At 31.8% G+C, this 7,743-nt stretch overlaps 1 long non-coding RNA gene across 1 annotated transcript; it reads left to right on the forward strand.

Moving 5' to 3' along the window:
* The first annotated feature begins 311 nt into the window (after window positions 1-311).
* On the forward strand, window positions 312-6,024 carry LOC134277374 (uncharacterized). The gene is made up of 3 exons (XR_009994231.1): window positions 312-406; window positions 802-857; window positions 5,939-6,024. It is a non-coding gene; the product is annotated as an uncharacterized LOC134277374 (long non-coding RNA).
* The last annotated feature ends 1,719 nt before the right edge of the window (window positions 6,025-7,743 follow it).

The raw sequence follows: 7,743 nt of genomic DNA on the forward strand, positions 1-7,743 counted from the left end.
AATGTTGTCATTCTTATTCGATAATTTTATCTTTTTTATTCGATAATTATTTGGTTTATATGCAATAAAGTTGTTGTTCGAAAACATACTAGCATCCATTTCTTTTCGAAAAAATACGATTCCTATTCTCATCTTATTACATAATTTTATCTCTATGATCTCCTATGCGATGTTTTTTTTAAATTCTTTTTCAATAATTGCCATGAATGCATTCTGGGAAATAACGGGAAAAGGTGATATCACCTAATAACTTCTATGGGTTTCCCATTTGAAAAATAATTTAGAAAAGAACTACTTGATCTTTCTTAGAAAAACAATCTTTTGGAGGACGAGGAAATGCATTCAATGTCAAGTGCAGTAGAATACGAAGATATGGAAGATGACACCATAACAGAAAACAAGAAAGGTAAATGGACTTTTTCGAGGAGCGCTGACTTTTACATTTTACAGCTTACATTTACACAACGACAATGTAATGAGGCTCTTTTACGATAAAAAAAAAATTAGATAAGCATTTCATTCAGCGAAAAAAAAGAGTCATTGCAAGGTACAAAAAGTTGCGACAATCATTTAGCATCATACCTACATGTATTTCCAATAGAAAAGTTTCTAATATTAATTCTGTACCTCCGAACACGATACAGGTTTAAATATCAAAAATAACTGTCAACTGTAAAAGTCAATTTTTTTTTGCAAAGTCCATTGGTCTGTTTTAAGTACAAATACTTTTTAAATTTTGGATGATGATTTTAAAATTTGTCTTATACATGTAATTGAGATTTTTTCCTAATGTGTCTGAAGATGTGAAGAAAAGGAGAACAAAAGGGATAAAGAAAAAAAGAAAGAAGAATAAATTAGTAAGTTTTTTATCAATTCTGATTATTTAAATGATAATATTCACGAAGAGGAGTTGCGGGTTGACTGGTAAAAGGCGCATATTTCTTTTTACGTTGTCATTGTCTCAGATCTTTTGTGTTGAGGTAATTGGTAATTTTTGGGAAAAAAATAAAGGAATCAAATAATGTTTTACTTATTTGTTTTAATTGTTCTTTTCTTTGACCCTTTTGCATGATGATAAATTTTGCAAAATGCATATAGTCATCGTAAAATTCGCAGATGCCCCCTTCCCCTTGCAAACATTTCCAGTACAACAATGTACATTGATTGCAAATCAAATGCATATAACTTATATCACTTGTTAGCTATTGAAAAACGTTGGGTCAGAACTGAGATATCTTAAAGAACTATTTATTACTGTTTAGTTTTTAGAAAAATTATATTCATTTTAATGCAAAATAATCAATTTGCAAATCTAAAACTTTACTCTGCTATTTCTTTTTGAAATTTCCCGTCATGCTATACTGAGTATATATGTAATAGGTTAACTTACATGTAAATAATATTGTAATTACATTTTGATAAAAGTCATGAGTGATTTACTTTCAGGAGGTTGATTTGATTGATTGATTGTATATTAATTAACGTCCTCTTGATAAAGGAGGTTCAAACCTGGGCTTTTGAGCTGATTTTGGTCAGGACCTTTATTTCTAAAATTCTGCATCACTTTTAAGATTTAACATTAAATCTGGATCCTACACTGCAAATCAAACTAAATGTAGTGATAAAACAAAAATTAAATTCTATTTAATTAAGGATTTTTTTAAGTTTTGTGTGAGCTAATGATGTGTGAATCACAAAGACTTGTCACCTAGGCATATTTCATGAAGCGCTAGCGCGTTTTATGAAAAGTATGCCTATGTGTATGTTGGTGTGATTCACACACCAAAAAATCACACTAAACTTAAAAACATTCCTTATATTAAAATTTTCAATGTCTAACAGCATCAAAAATATACTCAATATTTGTATCAGTCCCCGGGACTGTTTTGGGACCGCTCTGGGACTGCTGTTGGACTGCTCTGGGACCGCTATGGGACAGCTCTGGGACTGCTCTAAAAAGGATACCCAGCAGTCTAAGCAGTCCCAGCTGTCCCTGGAACTGTTTTGTTCACTCATGTGTGAAAAAGTTTCAGAGTGATATGATAGCTCCATCCCCTTGTGTATTCTGGATTTGCAGGTCCCCAGTCGTTTTGTTTACTTGCAGCAGAGAGGAGGTTAAATTATTTAAAAAGCGAGGATTTCTTACAATCTTTTAAATAAGTAGAGATTACTATAGTTAATTAATATTTTATGAGACTGTATTTTAACATAAATATGGTTTAGAATAATTAAAAAAAAAATTAGTTTGCTTAATAAGGAAGTCAGGAAAAGATTTTTTTATCCATAGAAATAAACTACAGAATTATGAGAAAAAAGATATCTACATGTAGGTCATGTGGGAAATTTATTAATGAATTATTTTTTTTAATTTTAAAAATAAACAGTTGAAAAAACCGGGAATTGGGATTCATTTCTTTTTTGTTTTTCTTGTGTTTACCAGGCCGATTAATGTATATAAAATTTTATTATATGATTGAATGATTTCCATCTCTCTGATTGGCTGAGATCCAACTATGTTAGAAAAATACTACGTTGTATTGACCTGCAAGTGACGTTGCAGGTCAACACAAGGATTTATTTCCTCTACATTGATCTAAAAATAGATCGGGAAATTCCAAATGGATACAAATTAATTTTAAAAGCTATTTAAACGACTATGACTTTTTTTCATGTGAACAAAACATAATTGAATTTATATTTTCGGGCGAGTGTGGTAAGAAGGGATGCAGGAATCCCTCTCCAACACTTTAACTGAACAACAATCTTTACTTTTTAGCAGTCAGTTTTCCCTGATAACACTCCTTCCTGTGAAAAGCTATCCTATAAAAAAAGACTGACGTGATATTTTTTTTCATGGCAACTAAAATTGATAAAAAAAACCCTTAAAATTTATACGACTGGTAAGGTTCATTTAATTACATTCTAATTCTGCTTCTCTCTTGTATTTGGCTAGGACTTAATTAAATGCAAACAAGTAATGACCTGTCTCATTTTATCAGTGAATCATATAATAAAACAATTATTGCTGTTTTCTCGGTCAATACAAAAAATGATGAATGAACTGAGTATAAATTTCTTAAATGTTGAACATAATCCGTAGGATCAATTCTGGTACATGTAATTTACAGATGTACACTCAGACGTGTTTACAAATAAAACACCCAAAGCTGAGTATTGTAGAGCTAGAGAAACTAACTAAAATTAAATTGACATGTCAGTAAAAATAATAATTACTGAAAAATAATACTTGGCAAATTAATAAAGAATGTTTCAAAAGCCCCAATACTGAAGAAAATGCCTTTAGGGTATCCCAAAAGGATGGAATAATCAGATCTTTTTAAAGCTAATTCTGATGGAAAATAATCAATTCAAGTTTAATTTTCTGTATAAAAAATAAATTTGGGAACCGGTATCAATCACAGAAAATATAGAAATTGAGTTATTAATAAACCAGATAATTGTGATTAAATATTCATGTTCAGAATAATTCATACATGTAAGTGTGAAAGCCTTCTTCCTATAGCTTATATTATTTCAAATCGTTTCTCTGCGCGTATTGTTCATAAATGACCTTCACATACATGTAAATATTCCTGGCATACTATTCAGAATCAATTTCAACCGCCTTCTATAGTTCCGTTGTTTATTGGAAATCTCATTTCTGAATTAGTGCCGCCCATTAAATTAATAAACCCCGCTCACTGGGACTGCTTTCTGGGACCACTGGGACTGCTGTGGAACTGCTTTAGCAGTCCCAGAAAGCAGTCCCCGGGACTGCTGTGGGACTGCCTTGTGTCAGGTTGGGTATGATCGGTACTGTACCTATTTCTGAATATTAAAATCGTGTGTTTTAGCTCATCTGAGCCGAAGGCTCAAGTGAGGTTTTCTGATCGAAATTTGTCCGTTGTCGTCGATTGATTGTTTCTTGTTTTACGTCCCTTTCGAGAATTTTTCACACACATGGAGACACCACGACTTCCCGGTGGAGAGCTGCTCCTTATACTCGGCACTCATGGCAATTAAGCATTGAAATATTTTTTTCGTGCCAGCTCCTACTGCGACAGGGGCCTCAGTTTATACGGTCCCATCAGAAGGACTATCCAGATATCATAAACGTTGTTGTTGTCGTAAACATTTCACATTTTCATATTCTTTTCAAGAACGACAATTTCAACTAAACCTGCAACAAAAGAAACACATCTAGAAGTATCCTCTGGAAGTGAAGATTCAAATTTGTTCAAAACCTGATCCCCGGGGATAGGGTGGGACCACAATCTTTGAAAGTGAAGATTCAACTCTGTTCAAATCATGAACCTCGGGAGTAGGGCGGCACAATGGGGGATTAAAGTTTTACATAGAAATACATAGAAAAAAATCTTTTAAGATCTTAATCTTCTCAAGAACAGCACAGCCATTATTGGTCATGCATGTAGTAACATGGAAGCATCCTCTGGCAGTATAGATTCAGATCTGTTCAAATCTTGACACTTGGGGGTAAGGGTGAGGCCTCTATGGGTGATCAAAAAAGAATTGCATTGAAATATCTTTCAAATTCTTCTTCTTGATAAAAGCAAATCTAAAATTGGTTACTGTATAGGGGGAAAATAACTCGCGGTGTTAATATTCGCTATATTCACGGTGATTATAAATCCGCGAATTCAAGAAACAGTGAATAATTTTTCAATTATCTCCATGTTTAATTTGGAAATTTGAGAATAGACTACGATAGGTTTAAATACATGTACCACAGTACATGGTCATTTCAGTAATTACGAGTAGTATTTTTCATTCAATTATTTTAATTAACACGCTTCCCATTAATTCAAATCAACAGATAATAACCAGTGTTTGTGAAAAGGCTTTTTTTAAATAGCCAATGCTACATGTTTCTTCAATCAAAACACGTGGGCCATGAGTTTTGATTACCCGTGCGTAACTAATGTTACCACGCACGGTGTATTTGTTACCTGCATTATCATGCATATTATAGTTTTTATCAACCTTTTGATTTTAAAAAATCATTCAAATAACTATTGAACTTATTGAAGATTTGGAAGGATATTATTTCGTCGACCTACATTAACACATTTATTACCGTCCAGTATTTTTTCGCCGCGTTGTTTTGAAAGGCGTGGGGTGTACATGCACTCATTGTAATAGCATGTACAGAAAAGTCATTTGACGTTTATACAATCATGTAGTCAAGGACTTTTGATGGCTGTATCTGATTTCATTCATCGTCAATTATTTATTAAGTCTAGGTATTTTGTATTAACCTACCCTGTTGTTTGTGAAATAAAGACAGGACGCTGATAATTGTCGTTAATATGTAGCTATGATATGGATTAAACGGGTATAGACAAGGGAGGTAACTTCTATAACATAAGAAGTCCGCGAATTCAAGAAACCGCGATCGTGTCCGATGAGAGAAAACCGTGAAAATTACACCCCGTGAAATTAATCCCCTATACAGTATATATGTGGAAGCATGCTCGGGTATTATAGAGGTAAGTTTGTTCAAACCATGACCCGTGGGGGAGAGTGGGCCAGAATGGGTAATCAATGTTTTAAATAGAAAAAAATTGGAAAAAAAAATCGTTAGAATTTTTAACAAAGTAATCGATCATCAATTTAACAAAGCGAAAATGTATATTTGAATTATTAAAATCATGACCAATCAGAAGAATAAAGGAGCAACTTAAGTGGCTTATAGTAAGGGAATATAAAGGCTATATCAATAAAAAAAAATCTTATATGTGTATGCAGTAAAAAATGTGTACAGGAAGTTTTAATATAAGTTGAACTGATTTTTGCTTTTACGTAGCTAGTTGCCCAGGTGAGCAAGGTTGCCCCTGGTCTTCTCTCTTTTTTTAATATGTTTACTCTAAAGACATAAATTTAAACATATCATGTCAAGTTCATCTTTTTGGTTTTGTAGAAATTACAACTGGAAACGTCCGAGTTCATAGAATCCTTACACGAGACATTAGGTATGTTTTGTCTTGCACTAATGATAAAGTACTTTTTTAATTTAATGGAAATGTTATATTCTTATCATATTTTGACCGATGTCCGGATATCTCATGATTTTTAATCATCTGTAAACATCTTAATGTTTTTGAAAGAACTGCTAACAAATACAGCAAATTTTTTCTACTAAGATCCAAAATAAGGAGTTATTCAACAAAATGTTTTTTCCTAAAAAAAATTCCGAAAAGGGTATTTTATATACATTTTGTGGGTAGACTTTAGAAATGATAGCTCTAACATAAACAAGTGTTAACTTTGTATTATTATTTAAAGTAAGGTGTTACATGTATTACAAACTTTGTATTTTTTAAGTTTCCATTAATTATGACTTTCACAGGTAACATGGGCAAGAGTAGAGGATTCAATAGTTGATATCATTAGAGATAAAAGTTTTGAAAGGTATTAGGCCTTGATTAATCATACGGATATATAAGCACCCCTTAAAAGTGAATATAAAGTTGATTTATATGGGGCGGATAAAAATTAATTTAAAAAGAATTCAATGGAAACAATTATCTTTCTAAAAGCAAGAGAACCATGTTTGAATGCATCAATGTTACTGCATCATACCCTGTGAACTCAATTCTGTCAAAAAATAGATAACACGAATTAGAGTTTTTAACAATAATGTATAATGTTTTAACGTTTTTATAAACCTTTGACAATAGAAAAGAGGTAAAGCCACGAACCATCATTTTTGGCCCTATGTTTGTCACAAAAATCGAGTTTCTATTTATGGCCAGTATTATACGTTAATTATTAGAGGAAAACATACTTATTTTCCTTACATAACTCATTGTGTTAAATAATGTGCTGTTAGGCACGTGCGATGGTTTGAAAATGCAAAGGTTTCGTCAAAACGTTCAAAAATGCCGATTTTTCGACAGAATTTGCCAAAATTAAGTGTGGCCACAGTCAAGAACAACTTTCATACTTACCATGTGTATAAAAAATTAAATATTGCTGATACGAATCTACACGCTTAATAAAATCTATGTTCATGCGTGTGGCCTATATGAAATATGACTTTACATTTAAATTTTGATGTCGCAAAGATTCATCAGTTTTCTTAATCATTCGGTAATATTTGGTTTATTTAACAAAGTGCTATAAAAATTATACACTATACATTAAAAAAAGTTAGCAGTTCGTTTGAAACGATAATTTTGGAGAGGCATGATATTTGATTTATATTATCTGAGTTCAAAACTCGAAAAAGATATAAATAAGTTACATTTATCTTCGAACATGACGTAAAAAGTAATACATATACGTCAATTGTGACGTCATAAAGACTGTAATTATTTTAGATGGTGCTCTTTCAAATTATTGAATTTTTTTTTCAAGATGACTCACTTAAACTTTACTCGATAATATCATTAAATTATCAACAGAGCTCTTCATGTATTTCTATTACCGCCTAGTTTACATGTACCCCTTTCAATCGCCTGTTTTCATTCTAAAGCTCTACACTATTTTCGTTTTTAATTTTTTTTTTAATTTTAAGATTCTATTGTTATTCAAAAGACAAATCTTAATACTGCTTTATATGATTACTAGATTATTAGCTTGTAAAAACATAAGTGTAACAGACTCGGATCTAGAATTTTTTTTTCCAAAAAAGAGGGGGAAATTAAAGAGTTATTATAACGTACGCTTAAAGAAAGATAAACGGATACAGGGATGTGGTATCGTTTTAAAAGTGGAAAAGTT

Source organism: Saccostrea cucullata, unplaced genomic scaffold (genome assembly GCF_032062105.1).
Source record: "Saccostrea cucullata isolate Sc308-1 unplaced genomic scaffold, CSIRO_AGI_Scuc_v1 ctg360, whole genome shotgun sequence".
Lineage (NCBI taxonomy): Eukaryota > Metazoa > Mollusca > Bivalvia > Ostreida > Ostreidae > Saccostrea > Saccostrea cuccullata.